This window comes from Stegostoma tigrinum, chromosome 12 (genome assembly GCF_030684315.1).
Source record: "Stegostoma tigrinum isolate sSteTig4 chromosome 12, sSteTig4.hap1, whole genome shotgun sequence".
Classification (NCBI taxonomy): domain Eukaryota; kingdom Metazoa; phylum Chordata; class Chondrichthyes; order Orectolobiformes; family Stegostomatidae; genus Stegostoma; species Stegostoma tigrinum.
In genome coordinates this window covers 20,954,878-20,975,148 of record NC_081365.1, presented here as the reverse complement: position 1 = coordinate 20,975,148, position 20,271 = coordinate 20,954,878, and the positions used below count along the sequence as shown (strand labels likewise).

The 20,271-nt window shown below is 41.7% G+C and overlaps 1 protein-coding gene across 5 annotated transcripts in view; it reads right to left on the bottom strand.

The window, feature by feature from the left end:
* The window catches only part of itsn1 (intersectin 1 (SH3 domain protein)), a 217,143-nt gene that overhangs the window by 192,123 nt on the left and 4,749 nt on the right, over positions 1-20,271 (bottom strand). Inside the window, exon 2 of one of the 5 annotated variants that reach the window (XM_059650194.1) lies at positions 11,572-11,672. The exons of the other annotated variants lie outside the window; for them this stretch is intronic. The gene's annotated coding sequence lies outside the window, so the exon portion shown is untranslated. The remainder of the gene's footprint in view (positions 1-11,571; positions 11,673-20,271) is intronic. 5 annotated transcript variants of the gene reach the window in all.

Genomic DNA, 20,271 nt, shown 5'->3' with positions numbered 1-20,271 from the left:
ACAATTTATTCACTGTTATGTCTGCTAAAACGTCTAACACACTGCCTTATTCATCTTAACGTGTTCTTGAACCTCTTCATCTGAATTCATCTTTCTATACGGTGAACAATTGGGTTAAGTCTTTACTTAGACCTCACCCATGTTCTCAGGCTCCACACATAGGTTGCCCCTTTGGTTTCTAATAGATCCCAATCTTTCCCTGGTGATCCTCTTACTCTCAAGATGCTTATAAAAAGCCTTGGGCTTTATCTTGAGCCTATCTGCTGAAGACATTTTGTGGCCCATCTTTACTGTCCCCATTTCTTTTTTAAGCAGCCCTACACTGTGCTTTTGAAGGGCTTCCCCTAAGATTAGGCATGGTGCATTAAAAAAAGTTCCTTTTTTTAAAATCAAACACAATATCCTTTGACCTCCAGGGGGTCCCTTCACTCTTGCAGGAACACGTTGGTCCTGAATTGTTACTATACTACTTTACAAATGTCCCACTTTCCAAATGTCGATTTACTGGAAGTAGGTGCTCCCGCTCAGTTGCCAGATTCTGTCCAATGATATTGAAATTGGTCCTCCACCAATTTAGACACTCGATTTCGGCACTATTCTTATCCCATAATGACTCAGAAATTTCAAATTATGGTCATTATCCCCAAAATGCTTGCCCAACCTCATTCCCTAGGACTGGGTCTTAGTCACGTCCCATCTCTGTGAGGACTACCTACACACTAGCATAAAATAGCTCTCTTGGTTGCACTTGAAAAATTCAACTCCATCTAAATCTTTTCCACTAAGGCGATCTCAGTTGACATACAGTGCATTTACTCATGTACAAAGAAATAGAGAAAGGAGTGAGCAGTAAGGACAAATTTCCCAAACTTTCAACAATGTGCAAATGATCTACAGCAGTTCAAGGTAGCAGCTCTTCACCACATTCTCAAGGTGGGGCAATAACTGCTGGCCCAGCCAGCAACACGTACATCACATGAATGAATAAAATACCAAAGTAGAACTTGAATTTACATGCTGCCAGAGCCTTTCATCTCATTCTCATAGATGAAACACAAACATCAAATTTCCAACTAGTTTGAAGCAGTCATGTTACAAGCTTGATGGATAGCCCCAAACTGGCTGTTAGTGTTGTCACAAGTGCTTGCAGGATGTTCACATTTCTGCAACTGCATTCACAACAACCAGGGAGGGCCCCTTGTGATGCAGTGGTAGACTCCCTACCGCTGAACCAACAGACCTGGGTTCAAGTACTACCTACTCCAGAGGTGTATAATGACATCTCTGAATAGATTGATTACAAATGCATCACATCAGGGTTTCCTAAAGTGCTCCACAGTCAACTTGAAATAAGGTCACTAACATAGTGATGAAAAACAGCGGTCAACTACATACAGTCAGCTTCTGCAAACAGAAAAAAGCTGACTGATCAAATAGTCTGCTTTTAACTGTTGGCAGTTGATCGGGGAATGATGCCAACACGTGGAGAATTTGCATTATTCTTCACTAAGTACGAAGACGTCTTTTCTATTCACCTGGGTCAACATTTGGCTAACATGAATTGTCAGCTTAGACTACAATTTCAAATCTCTAAAATAAGGCTCAAATCCAAGACTGGACTCCGCATAAACCACGATCAACACCTTCAAATATGGATTTCTACCCATTATTCCCCTCATTTGGAGTTCCCACTTGCTGTCCCACTACACAAAGCATTTCATTCTTACTCGTTCCCTGATGTAACCAGAAGTAAACATTCTGTTCTTAGAGAGCAGATAATGTGGAAAAAAGCAAAGACACAAATATGAACCATAATGTATGAAAAGAATTAAGATTGAAAACAAATCCATTCCTTTCAATATTCCCATTAACTATGTCCCTAAATATATCTATTTCCTTCCTAACCATTTTAACTATCAGGACATTCCTAGTCATCTCATAACTTCCTTCCCTTCAAATAGCATTAACTCCTTCCATTACCATTTTTTAATTTTCACACCAGAGGAATCTGTTGAGCAGTTGGCAGCTCTTCACAAAACTTAAATCTTGTTTGACAAACAGTTGTCACTGGTGTCTTGACACCAATTACGAGCAGGACATCTGGTGACTTGTTCATTCCCAATCCGAGGGAACCAATTGTAAGTCTAGTCTACATCAAAATATTTGACTTAGCCCCTGACCCCACAAAGATATTCATGGTCCAAACATCTTAGTTATTTACCAGATGGGTTCTCAACCACACTGATTACCAAGCCAAAAAATTTAACACTTAGGTCTACAGTAGTACTTACTTTGTTTAGTCACTAATGCTCCAAATAAGCAACAATTGCTGAATGTTTTCACACTAAGCAATAAGTGACATGGCAGTGCTGTAGCAGTCAACAATTAAAACATAGTTTAACATTTAATCTTACACCGCATTAACTTTTCTATATCCCTGAAAGTATCCCACTAATCCAGTTAGCACTGCCCACGAAGTGTACCTGAAATCGATATGCCGCGTCATGACAACAATAACGTATCATTATGGACCGTACCAAACCCTCTCAGGACATTCAGAAGGTTGCCTAGATCCTAACTGTTTCTTGTTTTACAAAGGTAAATTTAAAATGTTGCATTCCAGGTGCAACTCCGAGTCAAAAGTACTGGATTTAAAGCAAAACACAGTTTATTCATCCACTGGTTAAAAAAAACAAAGACGACATTGGAATAACTACTTTATTGCAGAATCTAAGACAATAATAAATACAGTAACAACTACTAATTAATTGTTCCAATACAGCAACATCCCAGAAACACACTCTTGGCAAAATACAAATTCAGAAAACAGATTGTCTCATGCAACTCCCGCAGCAGGAAGAGAACCCCTGACTTTCAGCTCTAACCGAGCAAGGGGCAGCACGGTGGCTCAGTGGTTAGCACTGCTGCCTCACAACGCCAGGGACCAGGCTTCAATTCCAGCCTCAAATAACTGTGTGGAGTTTGCACATTGTCATGCTGTCTGTGTGGGTTTCCTCCCACAGTCCAAGGACGTGCGGGTTCAGTGGATTAGCCATGCTAAGTTACCCATAGTGTCCAGGGATGTGTAGGTTATGTCAATTTGCCATGGGAAATCAGAATTAGTCGGATAGGGTGCTGGGGTGAGTCTTGGTGGAATGCTCTTCAGAGAACTGGTGTGGACTCGGTGAGCCAAATGGCCTCTTTCTACACTGCAGGGATTCTATGAATGGGGAAAAAAAATAATTTTCACTTCAAGGCCCCAACAGCCATTGCAGAATGCTGAAACTATAAATCCTGGTTCGGTGGGAGCTTGACCACATACTCGGGCTGCTCCTATTCTTCCAACATAAATAAAAAGATGTCCCAAGATCTCAAGCTGTTTACTCTAATGGATCTGGCAGACTGCTCCTCACTGCTACCTTAAAATTCCTCTTCAATCAAAAAAGGACAAATGCACCTCTTCAAGTCACAGTATTGTCACACATCACTTTTCCTGAACAGGAACATTTTCCAATTGTTCTGAAGTCATTTGTTTGTGAAATTCATCTATTGCACTTGATATTTGTATTGCTGGGAAAGAAACTGGATAGATCATGCCTGGAAGTGAACAATGAAATGGTGTTGAATGTCAGTGGACTCACATTGCAACACAAAAGGGACAGTGATGCACTGAACCAAATGTTACTTCAAGTGGCAGAAAACAAGATCTTGCAATGAAAAATGTAGTAATTGCCACAGAGGTTCCCCTGAACTGCCACAGCCTCATTGAATAGGTGAGCTGTGGATCAGCAGTTAATAGCATCCAAACATTACCGACAGAAACCAAAACAAAATCACCACTGTAGATCTTGAGATCGGGAGGCATACGCTGAGTTCTAAACCCAGCCACAATTACTGAAGTGTTGCAAGATACATGTGTATGACCAATTATAGAACTAAAGTTTGTTCTCAGGAAACCAGGGAGAGGCAATAACTACCCCAAAAGTTTTTCAAGTGAACTAAGCAGCTTGGATAATCAAAAACAACACTCACAGTACAAAGAAATTCTATAATGATTGTTCATCTTGTGCTAACACTTTTCACTTATTCTTCAAGGTTCTCAATATCATCACAGAATCCCTACAGTGTGGAAGCAGGCTATTCAGCCCATGGAGTCCACACTACCCCTCCAAACAGCATCACACCCAGACCCACCCACTATCCTGCTTTTCCCACCCTAAACACTACGGACAATTTAGCGTAGCCAATGCATCCAACCTACACATCTTTGAGAGTAAATCATGGTGCCCAGAGGAAATCCACGCAGACACAGAGAGAACATACAAATTCCACACAGAGTCGCCCAAGGCTGGAATTGAAAGGGTCCCTGGTGAGCAGAACAAACCACTGCGCCATCCCCAATCTCTTGAACAGAGCTCTTCAACAGGATCCAATCACACCTAATCCAAAGCCTGAAACAATCTCCCTATACTTCTTGACAAGACATCAACACAAAAGCTATCCAAAATCTGGCATCGAAATGTGCACAGAAGCCCCATTCTGTTCGTTCCCAACTTTCAAAGATCATGGCTAGTAACTGAACTCATAGGTAACCTTGACCTTTACTTTGTACTGAAATAAGGGGGAGAAAAGATAATGGAAGGTATCTTTTAAATCAATCACATATTCAACAGACAATATTGAATGAACATTCAATGTTTCCCCTGGCTGGGAAGTCTAGAACCGGGGGACACAATTTAAAAAGGAAAAAGGGATACCACTGAAGTCCGAGATGAGAATTCCTTTTCAAACCAAAAGTTTGTGAACCTTTGGAATTCTGAGAAGGCTATGGAGCCTCGGAGTGCGACGAAGGTAGAGATTGATGTATTTGTTATTATCAGTGGCGTACAGGGTTATAGGGACGGCGTGAGTAAAAGACATCAAAGACTTCCTTCAGCCACGATCATACGAAGTGACATGGCAGGTTCGACAAACTGAATGGAACTCTTTTCCTAACCAAAACGTTATGTGTAAAGAAGTTTAAAAAAATAAGGGAGGAGGATGATTTCACAAGGATCTGAATTGCTGCTCGTACAAGTTCAATGATTGAAAGAAGCTCAATTATAATTCTGGTTATATGCACAGGGTATATATGGGTAACATCTGTCATGAATACAAACCACAAGACACGTCTGAAATGAAATCAACATCGTACATTTCTAAAACGTAGTTGTCTCCCCACTAACCCCTCCAACCCCACCCAAATGTGCAACTTGACTCAAATGCTTCTACAAAACTTGCCTCAAGAACATCTGCTGACATCTGGAACAATATTTAGATGCTGAATACATTTCCATCAAGCACTGGTCAACTGTCCAGGTTAAATCTCCAAAGATAAAAAGAGACTTAATACATATTTATGTAAAAAGAGGTAAAATGATATTTTTGCTTAAATTTAGAAATATGTAAATTAGAATTTCAGTAGAACCGTTTTGGCCCTTTTTTTGAAGTTCACTTTTTCAGACACTTCTAAACTAATCTGACCATCTTAAATGATTAGCGCAAATTTCTACCATTATTTTCTGGAATTAAACGTCAGTGTTGATTAATATGCAGAGCCTCAACTAGGCTTTTAAAATCATCTTGGTCTACTGCAGCATATATTTCACAGTACAAGGGTTCTGCCAGTCTTTAATCTGTGTTCAATTAGCTGCACTCAGCTAGGGTCCAAAATTGTTACAAAAATCCCTGGGTCGAGAAAAAAAAAGTAATTTTCTCTTTGCAATCTCACGATCACATCTGTATTCCCATACACTGCCACTGCATCACCTCCACTTTTCCCAACAGTCATAGATTCTAGAGGTCTGTCCTTACCACTGATTCACTAAAAAGCAAAAAAAGTCGATGTAAAAGTCAACCCGCTATTTTTGCCAAAAAGAAATCTTGAACTTCCCATATAGCTGTTATCAGTTGGCCCTAGTTCTTCACAGACAACAGATCGACAATTGGAGGCAAGGTATGATCCTGTACATAAATGCCAAATGAGGGAACAATCACTGCCATTGATCTGTAAATGGACTGTTGATTCATGGGAGGAAATAAAAGCTGACACCATTTTCAGATCACCCAAGAAATGTGGAATTTCAACTGTATCAGACAGTACACAGAACGATTATCAACGGGATGACAGACAAAGAAGCAGCAGGTGATGTGCTACCTTCAACTGCAGACAGTGAAGATGAAGAGGATCCATACAATGACATCATTCATCCGGATGAGTATCAAGTTTTATTCAGTGCTGAACATGTTGAACAGTGTGATTTTGCAGGATTTTACTGGACTTTTATATTGGGCATGTTTAATTTAAGATGCAATTCTAATTTAAAGCCGTACTATATTTCTATTGCACATTTTGTATGTATCAATAAAAACTTATTGATTAGTTTTTATTTCTATTGCCTTTGTCTGGTAATTACCGTAATTTGTTGTTTCTTTTCTTTACTCATTTAGCGATCAATTGGGCTTCCACTAATGATAAGAGATAATGGGAACTGCAGATGCTGGAGAATCCAAGATAACAATGTGTGAAGCTGGATGAACACAGCAGGCCAAGCATCTCGGGAGCACAAAAGCTGACGTTTTGGGCATAGACCCTTCATCAGAGATCAGCTCTCTGATGAAGGGTCTAGGCCCGAAACATCAGCTTTTGTGCTCCAGAGATGCTGCTTGGCCTGCTTTGCTCATCCAGCTTCACACTTTGTTATCTTCTACTAATGATATACTATTTTGGACTGCAGTATTAATTTCAGCCTCTCAAAGTCAGTATCCATGAATTTATACCCCTAAATTTAACCTTTAAAATAGTATAAAAAATGTGACTTTTACACAAGTATATACGGTAAGGACATTCATCAATCATAATCTGTTTCTGCTTTATACCGAAACAGAACAATCATAAGTTCGGGTGAAAACGGAAACACATTTTGCACATTCCACATTCAAGATCCACCAGTTCACAGATGGAAGGGCATGGACATCAAGTGGACATGAGGGGTCCTCCCCCAAATTTGTATGTTAAATTAGCTGCACATGAAGTATGAGCATTTGAAAAAGACAAAAAGGTATCTGTGTAGCTAACAGGAAATCCATTTACTGTCATGTACCAGGTACGATGAACTGCAATCGCACAGATAGGCTGCAAAAGCTGGGATTGCTCATCATGCCTTCAGATACCATTAAAAAAAAGGAAAAATACTTTTCAGTGTCACTAAAACTACACACAGAACGATTGAGACCACATGCTGAAATACTGTGAACAGTTCTGCCCATTTATCTAACGAAATATACCGGCATTGCAGACAGTTCAAAGAAGGTTCACTTGGTTGATTGCAGATATAGAATAATTGTCTTATGAGGAGAGATTCAGCCAATCACGTCTGTACTTGTTGGAGCTTAGAAGAATGAGAGGTGATCTTTTGAAACATGCAAAATTCTAGGAGACTGGATGGATAGTTGTACAAAGTTGCTGTCCTTTGTGGGAGGATCCAGCAAAGGACATGATTTCAGAACAAGGGATCACTCATTTAAGACAGAGGTGAAGAACAATTTCTTCTCTTACGGCGTAGTGAATCTGTGGAACTCTTTACTGAAGAGGGCTGCTGTGGCAGAATCACAAGAATATTCAAGGCTGAGACAGACAGCTTTTAAAATCAGTGAGTGAATCAAAGGCATGGCTAAAAAGGCAGGAAAGTACAATTAAAGATCATCAAATCAACCATGATCCCAGTGAATGGCACAGTAGCTTCATGGGCTGATGGGCCTATATCTGCCCAGTGTGGAGACATACAGCATGGAAGCAGAGACTTCTGTCTAACTCGCATGTGCCAAGTAGATGCCCGATATAAATCTGGTCCCACTTGACAACATTTGGCCCATATAACTCTGAACCCTTCTTATTCATATCCCCATCCGGATGCCTTTTAAATCTTGTCATCATACCAGCCTCCACCAACTCCTCTGGCAGCTCATTCCAGACAGGCACTAGCTTCTGCCTAAAAAAGTTGCCTCTCGGCTGTCTTTTACGTCTTTCTCCTCTCACCTTAAACCTGCGCCCTCTAGTTTTGGACTCACCCACCCAGAGGAAAAGACTTGCCTATTTACCCTATCCATTCCCCACATGACGTTATGAACCTGTATCAAGGTTATCCCTCAGCCTCCGACTCTCCAGGGATAATAGCCACAGCCTATTCAGTCTCTCCCTGTAGTTCAAATCCTCAAACCCTGGAAACATCCTCAAATCTTTTCTGAACCCCTTTTAGTTTCATAACATCCTTCCTATAGGAAGGAGTCCAGAATTGCAATACTCCAAAATCTTACAAAACAGGCAGTAAACAGTCAACGCAATTTTAAGATAGCATTAAAAAATAATGGAAATCTTTTGTTAAACATATTGATTAACAACACCAGACTGACTGGAGCACAATCTGCCACCTTAAGCATGCACTCTGTCCACTATTAACACACTGTAGTATGAACAATATAAAGATGCACTGCAGCAACCAGCTAAGATTTCTTGAACAACACTAAGCAAAACTTGCAGCACCACTGCTTTCTCACCCCTCTCACCCAGCAGCATACCGCATACTTTCATTGTACACAGCGCAACAGCTCGAGGGCAAATCGGAGGCAGCGATACATCCTACAAATGAACACAAAGGTGTTACAATCCGCAGGAGACCTGAAAAGCAGATTTACAAACGGAAAGCATTTAGAAAGGTAGTTAAAGAGCAGGGCAGCAGGACAAATTGGATAAAGTACAAAACAACAGTCATGGACTATTATACTAAGAATCTGGATGAACATAACTAAATGAACGCAGAGGGACTATTCAATAATTTGGAAGGAATAACAGAATCATCGGTTCCACTGTTCAAGCAGTCTAGTGAATTTTTTTTTTAAATTGCATGCATGAATATCTAAGAATAGAATTCATGGGCTTGTACGTAATCAAATTACAGTACTCAGCATCATAATAAAGGTGATTGAGCACTGGAAAATGGCACTTGTGTAATAGACCAATACTACTGAGTGCAAAAGAGATAAACTCAAGTTCAAATTCTGAACAGGATCAGAAACACAGTTTCCAAATCTAGTCACGCCAATAACTACACTTACTGTCTGATCAGTTCTGCCTTGGAATTTCCTTTCTTGCAATAATACAGCAGAGAATAATCAAGGAAATGTTGCAGTCAACAGCACAGTTGATCCACGTGTAAACCACAGTCCCTTTTACAGCAGTCTATCACATTCTGTAGATTCAATGCCCAGCAGCTACTTGGACACAAACTGTGTCAAGTCACATGAGGTAAGCTTGAGGCAGTAAGCATGGGGACATTATGCCAGGGTGGTGAGAGGTGCAGAGGAGTAGCTACGTAGATGAGTGCTTAGAATAGTTTGAGGATTGGACTGGATTGGGGAGAGTCAACAGGGTTTCAGTTTAACACCTACTCACGAATCTTCTGTTACTTCAGTCAGTCACAACCCTCGGAACTCTGACTCCGGAAAAGACATTTACGGAGGGTTCCAGACCAAAGTTAAATACTTCAAAGAAATTTAAATTTCCCGGGCAGTTCTCAGTCAGCTGAATTTGAATTTTTACGATCCCAATCCGCAACTCCAATCTACTCTGAAGAAACAACTATCCAGCTATTGGAATGTTTGAGTAATGCTCCCCCCATGATATAACAGTTCATTCGGTCACGACATCTTCTATCTTTTGGATCTTCACCTTGCTCTCTCTGCTTTAAGTGATGGCTTTAAAGGCACTCCTCAAACCTCTTCCACAGTGACTTTGTCACCTGCACTGTTTTCCCTCATACCTGCATTGAACAGTATTTTTCCTAAATGTATTGCACTCAGACAATTAACTGCTAAGGAAAACACTAGAGAAATACAAGTTATGTCAAAACATAGAAATCATTACACTGGGGAATAATCTTGAGATTGGGATCAAGGCAAAAAGTCAGAAATCAGACCAGCTTTGCTCTTTGTTTTGCCCAGGTCAGACAGAAGTGGGAAAGAAAGCTCATGTTTCTTGATGAGTAACTTGATCCAATTTTTTTAAAAATACACACAATTGTTCTAACCTTGCAATGAGAAGCATTGCCAATTAGATTATTTACTGTAACACTGGAGCTTCTAAGAAATGCAGGCAAAATCCAGTGAATTTAATGACATTTGTGACAATAATTGTCGATGCACGTCGGTCTTGAAGCAGACAAGTAGCGTCAGGAATCTATTGGACTACAGTCACAATACTAAACAATATAATGATTAAGGACAATATGCAAGACTAAAATAATAAAATGCAGAAAATGCTTAAATGCAAAAGAATACATTACCTGACAAACAAGCAAATAGAACAACAAATAGTAAAATGTGTAACAGTGACAAATAAGGATCAGGAGAAGAACATGAGCCAGTTATGGCATATCGTGTATGAATAAGAAATCAGGGCAAAAATCAAAAAGACATGACATCAATTACTTGAAGGATGTTAAAAAAATTTGTACAGAAAAGAACATTTTTTAAAAAAGCTGGTGAGAAGCTCCAAACTTGAAAACATTTTCAGGAATTTGATGATGAAATATTTGACAATCAATTAAAAAGATCAGGGACTGGATCACCAAGGGATACGGTATAATCTCTGCTTATGGTAGAAGTATTAAATTATTTTGTTTTGTTTTAACTTAACATTAACAGAAACTTGGAGGTAAAAAGGGGGTTGGAACTAACAAAATACAGATAAGACAAGATCACCGATCCAGACTATTCTATCAGAGCACAATAACAGTTGAAGAAAGAGTTCCTGGTGCATATACATGAAAATTGGAGAGACATCATCATCAGAAGACCTTGGCTTTTCCAATGTGGTTCTTATATTCAAAGAGGGAGCTGAACAAATCTACAGACCTATAGGCTAATTAATATAATGCCAACAATAGTGAGAAACACTATCTTTATGTAATAAATAAACAACAAAAATCTAGAACAGCAGTTGAAGCCTTACCCATGGTAAATTTTAAAAATGAGATTTGTAGATATTTGTTATCCATAAGTAAAAGGCATGGAGCAGAAACAATTAAGATAGAAACATAGCAAACAGAAGTACAAGTAGGCCATTCTGTAATTCCTCAGGACCCATTTACAATTCCATACTCTACACATGAATTTGTTCTGTTAATCTTGCCTTCTGTTCTCATTTATTATTAAGCTTTATTAAACCTGACTTTGCCCTTTGTGCTCTAAGCTCTCATGTCTTGAGCACATCTGCCATCTTTCAGCATTACACTGCCCACATGTTTAATTGTAGGTGACTTAGTTGTTTCAAATATGAAATCCATCACTAATTCAAGCACATTGAGAAATCTTCACAACTCTCGTCATTCCATATTTCATTGGAGCACTGATGTATCAAAACGTCAGTCTCATTTCAAAGGTGCTTATGTACAAGAAGCAGTCAACAAATCTGACAGCCTTCACTGGCTGATCTCCCTAAGTTTCACTCATTACTTGTTTACACATTTCTCTTACCTTACTTCTGCATACACATTGAACAACACCAGTAATCAGCAGCATCCTCATTGCAATAGTCTTCAATCACATCTCGATCGGGCTATCTGGTAGCGCAACACCTGCAATTTGTTATGAATATAAATTCTCAAATCCAGTTCAAACAAATATTCTTGAACACCCTATTAACATGGATGTGAGTTTGCTCGCTGAGCTGGAAGGTTAGTTTTCAGACGTTCCCTCGCCATTCTAGGTAACATCATCAGTGAGCCTCCGGAGAAGCGCTGGTGTTACGTCCTGCTTTCTATTTATCTGTTTAGGTTTCCTTGGGTTGGTGATGTCATTTCCTGTTCTATTTCTCAGAGGGTGGGAGATGGGCTCCAAATCCACGTGTTTGTTGATGGAGATCCGGTTGGAATGCCATGTTTCTAGGAATTCTTGTGCGTGTCTCTGTTTAGCTTGTCCCAGGATGGATGTGTTGTCCCAATCAAAGTGGTGTCCTTCCTCATCTGTATGTAAGGGTACGAGTGATAGTGGGTCATGTCTTTTTGTGTCGAGTTGATGTTCATGTATCCTGGTAGCTAGCTTTCTGCCAGTTTGTCCAATGTAGTGTTTGTCACAGTTCTTGCAAGGTATTTTGTGGATGACGTTCGTTTTGCTTGTTGTCTGTATAGGGTCTCTACGCCATCTACAAAATACCTTGCAAGAACTGTGACAAACACTACATTGGACAAACTGGCAGAAAGCTAGCTACCAGGATACATGAACATCAACCAGCCACAAAAAGACATGATCCACTATCACTCGTATCCTTACGTACAGATGAGGAAGGACACCACTTTGATTGGGACAACACATCCATCCTAGGACAAGCCAAACAGAGACACGCACAAGAATTCCTAGAAGCATGGCATTCCAACCGGATCTCCATCAACAAACACGTGGATTTGGAGCCCATCTCCCACCCTCTGAGAAAAAGAACAGGAAATGACATCACCAACCCAAGGAAACCTGAACAGATAAATAGAAAGCGGGACATAACACCAGCGCTTCGCCGGAGGCTCACTGATGATGTTACCTAGAATGGTGACGAAACGTCTCAAAACTAACCTTCCAGCTCAGCGAGCAAACTCACATCCAGAACCTCAACCTGAGCTACAAATCTTCTCAAAACTCGCTAGCACCCTATTAACTTGATAGTTAATTTTTCCTCCAAAATTAAAGAACATGTACATTTGCTCCTATACTTTTTCACAGAGCTCTCATTTTACATCTTGCTCTCCATCCTCAAAACACAAACACTTAACCTTAAGATAGTGCCTCTATTTGTTTACCATCTTCTAATTAATCTGATTATAGTCTTTCAGACATATGGTACCAAAACATGATATGAAACAAAGCTACATGTAATTAATGTTTTTACACGAACAAAGTCACTACACCCGTGGCAGATTACAAATTGTGAGCACTTTTTTCTATTATCCGCTCTGTTGGGGAGATGCAAAATGTTCCTTCAATTACAGACGTCAGCTGAGAGCCCCCCTTTTATTTTGAAGTGCAATATACATCACAGTGGGAGCAGTAGGAGATATCCCAGATTGAAATGGCAGAAAGATAATGTTTTATATTGCAAGGGACTTCTTTTCCTGAGCTGAAAGGGGAATCCAGCACATATCAGTGAGATCCAGGCTATGATGGCCACGTTATAATCAGAATTAGAAATTTTGATATTGTTGTCATGGTAGTCACGAAACAGTAAAATGCCACATTTCTAGTCAAAGTACTATCAAAGTTGTTCGTATCCAGACAGCACAGAGGTAGAGGGTAGAATAATGTTCCACATCATCGTAAAGTTACAGATTGAAATTGTGGCAGAACCAAAGCTAGTCCAGGAATCTGGAAATTTGAATGCACACAATATTCCAATCTAAGAGTGAAAGAAACAGCTCATTAAAACGGCTGAAGACATTATTCCAATTGCCACAACAGAAATGAAAGTCAGAGATTCCCAACTTATTTGCCTCATTAACACAGCTGAAAGTGTCTGTTGCCTTTGGAGATTACTCCAAGTAGTTCCAAATCACATGCCCTCATACAAAATTGACTGGTTGTTAAAAAATAACCATTCCATTGTTAAGTGAAGTTGGTGTTACAATGAAATATGGTGATGCATTCTGACACTTGGCCACAGTTGGGGGAACAAAGACTCCCCGATGTAAAGGAATTGGTTGAAAAACATATATGGTTAATCTGGCTAGAGCTGTTTACAGAAAGCATCAGTAACAATGTGTCTGACATTGAGAAAGTGCTGATAGCACAGACTGATCTTTTAACAATAGGTCCAAATGATCATTTTATCTTAACTTCAGCCTTGTGGCGTCTGAAGGACTAAATGCAAGCAGCTGACATTGTTAAGCAGTAGACCACAGCATTGCTCAGTTCGAAGGTGCAAGTAAAGAGCTGAAAAGATTAGAAAAGAGCAGAGCCAATTAAGGTGGTGAATTGGTGAAAAGCTGTTACGCATGTTCCAGAATTAGAAATGATCAACTAAGCTTACCTTCATTCTTTAGATAAGGTCAAGAAAACAGTGGAAATTAGCTCTTGTTAATTTATTTCAAGTGGAAAGACAAGATTACCAACTCAAGTTCATGCCTAATACCTCAAATGCCAAAAGTAACAGGATTTTGAGATAACAAGGTGTAGAGCTGGATGAACACAGCAGGCCAAGCAGCATCAGAGCAGGAAGGCTGGTGTTTCGGGTCAAGACCCTTCTTCAGAAATGGGGGAGGGCAAGAGGGTTCTGAAATAAACAGGGAGAGCGGGGGAGGCAGATCAAAGATGGATAGAGGAGAAGATAGGTGGAGAGGAGACAGACAAGTTAAAGGAGTGGGGATGGAGCCAGGAAAGGTGAGTGTAGGTGGGGAGCTGGGAGGGGAAAGGTCAGTCCAGGGAGGATGGACAGTCAGGGGAGGGAGGGGGGGGGGGGGGGGGGTGGAGAATGAGGCTAAAAGGTAGGAGATGAGGATGGGGCTTGAGGTGGGAGGACGGGAAAGGTGAGAGGAAGAAGAGGTCAGGGAGGCGGGGACGAGTTTGGCTGGTTTTGGGATGCGGTGGGGAGGGGAGATTTTGAAGCTTGTGAAGTCCACAGTGATACCATTGGGCTGTAGGGTTCCCAAGCAGAATATGAGGTGCTGTTCGTGCAACCTTCACGGGGCATCGTTGTGGCATAGCAGGAGGCCCAGGATGGACGTCGTCTGAGGAATGGGAGAGGGAGCTGAAATGGTTCGTCACTGGGAAGTGCAGTTGTTTATTGCAAACTGAGTGTAGGTGTTCTGCGATGCATTTCTCAAGCCTCCGCTTGGTTTCTCCGATGTAGAGGCAGCCACGACGGGTACAGCGGATGCAGTATACCACATTACCAGATGTGCAAGTGAACCTCTGCTTGATGGGGAAAGTCTTCTTGGGGCCCGAGATGGGGGTGAGGGAGGTGTGGGGGCCAGTGTAGCACTTCCTGCGGTTGCAGGGCAAAGTGCAGGGTGTGGTGGGGATGAAGGCGAGTGTGGAGCGGACAAGGGAGTCCGCGAGAGCGCGGTCCCTCCGGAAAGCAGACAAGGGTGGAGGGGGAAAAATATCTTTGGTGGTGGGGTTGGATTGCAGATGGTGGAAGTGTTGGAGGATGATGAGTTGGATCCGGAGCTTGTGGGGTGGTGTGTGAGGATGAGGGAGATTCTCTTTTGGTTGTTATTGCGGGGACAGGGTGTGTGGGATGAGTTGGGGGAAATGCGGGAGACACGGTCAAGGGCATTTTTGACCACTGCGGGGTGGGGGGGGGGGTGCATCTGAGATGTGTTGGAGTGGAATGCCTCATCCTGGGAGCCGGCACGGCAGAGGCGAAGGAATTGGGAATAGGGGATGGCATTTTTGCAGCAAGGTGGGTGGGAAGAGGTGTATTCCAGGTAGCTGTGGGAGTCGGTGGACTTGAAATGGATATCAGTTTCGAGGTGGTTGCCCGAGATGGAGACTGAGGTGTCCAGGAAGGGCAGGGAGGTGTTAAACTTAGTCCCGGTGAACTTAAGGTTGGGGTGGAAAGTGCTGGTGAAGTGGATGAACTGTTCGAGCTCCTTGTGGGAGTATGAGGCAGTGCCGATACACTCAGTGTAACGTACGAAGTGGTGGAGTTTAGGGCCAGTGTAGGTGCGGAAGAGGGATTGTTCCACGTAACCTACAAAGAAGCAGGCATGGCCTGGGCCCATGCGGGTGCCCACGGCCACCCCCTTTAGTCTGTATGAAGTGGGAGGAATTGAAAGAGAAGTTGTTGAGGGAGAGGACAAGTTTGGCTAAGCGGGTGTGGGTGTCAGTGGAGGGCTGGTCAGGCCTGCGGGACAGGAAGAAGCAGTGGACCTTTAGGCCATCTGCATGGGGAATACAGGTGTGTAGGAACTGGACATCCATGGTAAAAATGAGATGTTGGGGACAGGGAATTAGAATTTCTGGAGGAGGTGGAGGACGTGGGTGGTGTCACGAACGTAGGGAGGGAGTTCCTGGGCCAAGGGGGAGAAAATGAAGTCCAGATAGGTGGAGGCAAGTTCAGCGGGGCAGGAGCAGGCTGAGACAGTGGGTCGACAAGTGCAGGCAGGTTTGTGGATTTTGGGAAGGAGATAGAAGTGGGTGGTGCCAGGATGGGGAACAGTAAGGTTGGAGGCTGTGGGTGGGAGGTCACCTGAGGTGATGAAGTTGTGGATGTTTTGGGAGATGATGGTTTGGTGCTCGGGGGTGGGGTCACGATCCAGGTGACGGTAGGTGGTGGTGTTCGAGAGTTGGCGTCTAGCTCGGCGATGTAGAGGTCAGTGCGCCATACTACAACTGCGCCACCCTTGTCTGCGGGTTTTATGGTGAGTTTGGGATTGGAGCGGAGGGCTGCACGTTCTGCGGGCAAGTGGTTGGGGTGGTTGAGCGGGTGGAGAGGTTGAGGCAATTGATGTCTCGACGGCAGTTGGAGAGGAAGAGGTCAAGGGAGGGTAGGAGGCGTTGGGGTGGTTTTCCAGGAGGAGGCCTTGCGTTGGAGGCGAGAGAAGAGGTCAGTCGAGGGAGGGTTAGGCTCACGGTTAAAGCAAGCAAGCAAGCGTGGAGGCGGAGGCAGCAGAAATTGCAATTTACTACTTGTAAGACATAGTAGCTCAGATAATGTTGCAAATATTTAAAGACACCATCACCACCTCGAAGTGTGCTCTAAGGTCATATGATCCACAGTAAAATAACTCACCTCATCCATCTCAAATGTCCAATCTCTTATTTTTAAAACTGTGATTCCTCATCTCATTCTTGTATAAAATGTAACACACCTGTCCGCATCTAATCTGTCAAGACCCCTCAGGATTTTACAAGTTTTATCAAATCTCCAAGGGGATTCAAACTAAACCTATCCCACTATTCCATTGCAAGTATTAAATTAATAGGTTGTACTGTTCGATGTTCTGTTTCTCATTTCAACATTCTAACATGTGTACATCCTTCCTTCGGAAGACAATACTGTACAGCATACTCCAGATGTGGAGGCAGTGCCCTGTACACCTGAAGCTTTTTGATCCAGTGACATTCAAGGAATGGTGAGAAATCAGGGTAATGTGCAGCTTGGAGGCAAACAAAAGTCATGGTAAAGCATCATTTCCATACTTGTCTAATTTTTTACACTCATAAGTGATAGCATTCTATTTGCTTTCTTCAATACTTGCTATATCTTTATATCAACCTTTTGTGATTCATGCACAAGCACATGTAGATCCCTCTGCATCCTCTCACCACTGAGGATTCAAAAAAAAAATGGTGTGTTATTTTTGTGCCAAAATGGCCAAATTGCCCCCACATTATACGGTATTTACCAAACCACTATCCTTGCAAAAAGGCAGTCACAAAAAAGGGAACTTAACCCATGCTGTTGGTATCACTCTGCATCACAAACCAGCAATCTAACCAACAAAGTCAGCCAATCCTTATCCTTTCAACATCAGAATTGGCAACAATATCTTCAGTACCTTTATTCAAGCCTTTCCAACAAATTGAAGCTCCAGCACTGACCTTTGTGGCACATCACTTTTCCATCTTACCAACCAGAATATGATCCTTTAATGCCTACTCAATCTTCAAACCACACCAATGCATTACACTCTTCAGACCCGTCAGTTTCTGCAATTCTGACAAATGCCTCCTGCAGTCTCAGAATATGATACTGGTTCATAATTTTCCTTTCACAAAAATATGCTGAAACTACTCAATTATCTTGACTTTATTTAAGTGCCTTGCTATAACTAATAATAACTACTAATATTTTCACTATGACACATTAAGCTAATTAGCCTGTAGTTTTCTCATATTTAATATTTGCTAACTTAGTAAAACCTCATCCACATTTTGGGAATTGTGGAAAATTAGAACCAACATATCAATTATCTCATGAACCACTTCTTTGATAACCCAAAAGGTGACCTCTATCAGGACCAGGGCTTGTTGGAGCTGCAGGTTGACAATTCACTCAGTCCCACTTACCTAGTGATTGTGGCTTTCAAGCTCCCCCCATTTCTGAATTTGTAGTTAACTCTGGGATTCACTTGTCAATAGAAAGAGGTTATTTCAAAGTACGTACGAATGAAGTAGTAAGAAGTTGTTTCTTTCATTAAAAACCTAAAGAACTGCGGATGCTGTAAATCAGGAACAGAAATAAAGTTGCTGGAAAAGCTCAGCAGGTCAGGCAGCATCTGTGAATGAGAAAACTGAGTAAACATTTCGGGTCCCGTGACCCTCACTCAGAACCGATAGTTCAGAGGAAGGATCATGGGACGCGAAATGTTAACTGTTTTCTCGTTCACAAAATGCTGCCAAGCCCGCTGAGCTTTTCCAGCAACTTTGTTTCTGTTTCTTTCATTATTTTACTCCCTTGGGTAACACTAGCTAGGCAATCATTTACTGCCCATTGTATTTGCCCATCAGCAAGTATAATACAGCTGCCTTCTTGAGCCACTGCAGTCTTTGGGATGCAAGCACTACCACAGTGGAGTTCCAGGATTTTGATCCAGTGACATTGAAGGAAAGGCAAAACAAAAAAAATCAGGGTGATGTGCAGCTTGGAGGGAAACAAAAGGCCATGCATCCATTGCCCTTGCCTTCCAAGATCGTACTGGTCACGGCTTTGGTCAGAGATTTACTGCAATACACTTGTAGATAGTACGCTATTGCCTCTCTGCCACTTTATCAAATGATATTTATCTTAGGTACTCACTGATGTGAAGTAAAAACATTGAACATGTAAACCATTCTGGTGGCTTCATCCAACCTATTAAGTTTTCAGGTATTGTTGACTGTTGCCATTTCTCCCACGAGTTCAATTAATTCTGCTGGAAGCTCATTTACGCCTCCGGCCTTTCCATTATTTGACTCACTGTTTTCGACCTGGAGTTGTAACAATCAACTTCCACATCATCTGCTTCCCCGATTCCAAAGTTAATTCCCATTGGCCATTTTTACGTGCATTTCTTCAACACAAGCCTGGTCCTGTGCTGCACTGTTCTGTTCTTCATTACTGCAAGCGGGTTAGCCAAAAGCTGTCCATCTCAATTTATGATTTAATTCTGTCCGTGTGCCTATCTCGTACATTTTCCAGTCCCTCACAGGACAAGGAGTTCTGCATCTCCTGTGCAGCTCCTCAAAAGCAATTCATCTCTTGAGCTGTTTGCTCAATTTCCTCAATATTTTACGCACTCAATATTCTTTGCTTTTCACAAACATTTCATCAGCAATGCTTTCTTCACCCGTCACTTGATTCAGACAGTGCGGCCTTCAGACACAAGCAATTATTCTCAATTACTTAACATACGTGCCTTCATTTTGTAATCTCTTTTCTGAAAATCAACTGGTCCAAATTTTAATTTTTACTTTTAAAGATACCATTCTTTACCCTCAGAACATTTTATCACATCCAAGTTGTTATCTGAATCGGCATCAGCCAAGCATACGGAAGAACAATCTTTCCTCAACTGTTTGATCAATATGTACCAGGTGGATTGATATGTAATAGCAAACTGGAAATTTCCACACTGATACAATAAGAATGTGCTTTTAGAGCTGTCTTCAAGTACTTAATATTCATGTGCAGCATTGACAAATTCTGTTACCATTCCAACCTCCCACAGCACGCTATATACTTCTACAAGATTGCACAAGCCATGAGTTGGAGTAAAGTGTTCAAGTCTCAGCACTGACTCCCAGGGAAAATACAATGAGTAATATGTCAACCTTAATATTAGAAGTTAAGCAGCTAAACTCACCCAACAGACGTTACGTTAAACGTTGCATATAAATCCTATTGGATCAGAGCTATTTGCACAATATGATAACACATTTATTAGAATAAAACAAACAACGAAAAATTGCTGGAGAAACTCAGCAAGTCCAGCATCTGCAGACAAACAGATTTAACATTTCAGTTCCATTGACGCTTCCTCAGAACTAGAGGAAAAGGTAGTATTAATGTAGATGACAAGAGATGGGGAAAGAGAGAGCAGAAAGATGGAGATGCATTTCAGTGAAAGAGAGAGACTCAAAAAATGCAGGCAAACAATGGGATTGCTGCTAGTAAGCCAAGGAAGGATAGACGGTGGATGGGTGATAATGTTGGCTGGGCTGAAAGCAAACCATTCCACGACAGTTAGGACACAGTGGGCCAGGTAG